The 2,186-nt window shown below is 46.1% G+C and overlaps 2 pseudogenes; both read right to left on the minus strand.

Moving 5' to 3' along the window:
• Positions 1-5: 5 nt before the first annotated feature.
• Positions 6-731, minus strand: LOC105513010 (annotated as a pseudogene).
• Positions 732-895: 164 nt separating this feature from the next.
• Positions 896-2,114, minus strand: LOC105513011 (annotated as a pseudogene).
• Positions 2,115-2,186: the final 72 nt, after the last annotated feature.

Here is a 2,186-nt window from a genome sequence, read left to right on the forward strand (position 1 = left end):
GTTCTTTTCTGTTTAACAAGTTCACGCACTTGTTCTTTCCATACTTCAGCTTCTTGCAAAAACTGTTTCTGGTTTTCCTCAAGTTGAGAATTTTCATTCAAAGCATCTTGTATTTCTATCTGCAGTCGTTCTTCATTCATCTGAAATCTCTTGAAGGTCATTTTGGCTTCAGCTACTTGTGATTTGAGGGGTTTTGACTCATCTTCTAGCGACTGTATCCTTTTGGAAGTATCTGCCATCAATTCATTTTGTTCAGAATGTTTAGATTTCTCTTCTTTTAACTCTTTTGCTAGACAGAGTATATCATGCTGAAGTTCAGAATTGAACCTGTTCAGCTTTTCACAGGTTGCCTCCAAACTTTGTGCTTCTGTTGTCTCTTTCTCAAAGCTGGCATCCTTTAAAGAAGACTCTACTTCATAGCCTTCATACTCTTTTTGAACAAGGCTAAATTTTTCAAGTAGTTTACATTTTTCTTCAATTAGTCCAGAAAGTGCCACAGCAAACTTTTTCTCTCTTCTCACATAAAGCTGACTCGTAACTGATCTAAAACTTCTTCACAAGAAGAGAATAGCAAAAAATCCCACAACAGCTGGCCATATCACTAATTCCCACGGAAAATCATAAGGATGAGAATCTGGTCTCATACCTTCAGGCAGTCCTGCCACAACCCTGCGCAGCAACTCCAAGACTAGCCCCAAGTACGGCTGAGGGTTAGTCCTAGGCTCCTCCATAGCACCATAGTTGCTGTGGCGGTCGCTGCAGTAACCCCGGCCACAGCAAGCAGCGGAGAAGATGCAGCATTTCCTCTGGAACCCGAATTCCCAATGGGCAACCGGAACATACCACTGCGGAGCCGGCTGCCGGGGGAGCTAGGGGACTCGGGCAGCCATAGGCCTCACAGACCCACATTGTCCACCCCGGTCCCCTTGTTACACTTTACATCCTGAGGAAGCGCTAAAACCTATATTTTAAAACAATACCACATGGAGAGAAAGACTTAGGTGACCCAGCATCCCAGCTATGCTCGTCCCAAGCTGACACCCTAGCTAAATCTATCCTTGTGCATGACCCCAGGTGAGGCTAGCAGAAGAACCTCCCAGCTGACAGAATGATAAGGAATAACAAATCACTGTTTTAAGTCACTAAACTTTGGGGTCATTTGTTATGCAGTAGTAGCTAGATGAAATACCTGCCCCTTTATCACTTTGGTGCTTCAGTATCTGTGGTCTGAAATCATTAATTTGGGTGTTTGACTAAGATTATGCCTCATGGTAAATTCTGACAGGTAATTTTATAGCTAAAATACAAATTTTCTGATTGACCTTTGCTTCATTGAAGAGATATTTATTTAGCTCCTCCCAAATGAGACAGATTATGCTTTTTAGATTAACTTCTTCCAGGAAACGGCTCACCTCTGCCTAGCATGATCCTCAACTGTCCCATGTACAACTGAAAAACACTAATCTCATCCCCAGAAGATCCAGGGCACTTAGAACAGTGCTGGCACATAGAGAGTGATTCTCTTACCTGTCCATCAAACTTACCTGCTCTGTGTCCATTTCTGAAACACTGGCACTCCTTCAACACGGATGATGCCTTGCCCTGCAATGAGCCATCGTCTTCCGCCCATGCACATACCTTCAAGTCATCTGGAAAGCTCGCTCCTGCAGCGATGGGTATCCCAACCAGGTTACAAATCAGTGCCAGGACCAGGTTGATGCATATCCTCTGGACAGTCATCTTGGAAAGGTGAATGCTAGCCACCATGTCCAGCAAATCATTTCTGATGAGGACGACATTGGCTGCCTCGATGGCCACATCAGTGCTGGTGCCAATGGCAATGCCCACGTCTGCCTGGGCCAAGGCCGGGGAAGCATCGACCCCATTCCCCACCATGGCAACTTTCTTCCCTTCGTTCTGGAGCTCCTGAACCTTGGCCACGTTGTGCAAAGGCAACACCTCTGCAAAGACTTTGTTGATGACAACTTGGGTGGCAATGGCTCTGGCTGTCTTCTGTTGTCCCCCGTGATCAGAACCATGTCCACACCCATGCTTTGCAGCGTGTGCACAGCCAGGGCGGCCTCCTGCTTGACAGCTTCTGTGATAGAGATCATCTTACAGAGCATACCTTGACAAATTGCAGAAGTACCCGCTCCCTTCGCCAGCCACCATCTTCTGCCCGGATA

Source organism: Colobus angolensis, unplaced genomic scaffold (assembly GCF_000951035.1).
Source record: "Colobus angolensis palliatus isolate OR3802 unplaced genomic scaffold, Cang.pa_1.0 Scaffold220, whole genome shotgun sequence".
Taxonomy (NCBI): Eukaryota; Metazoa; Chordata; class Mammalia; order Primates; family Cercopithecidae; genus Colobus; species Colobus angolensis.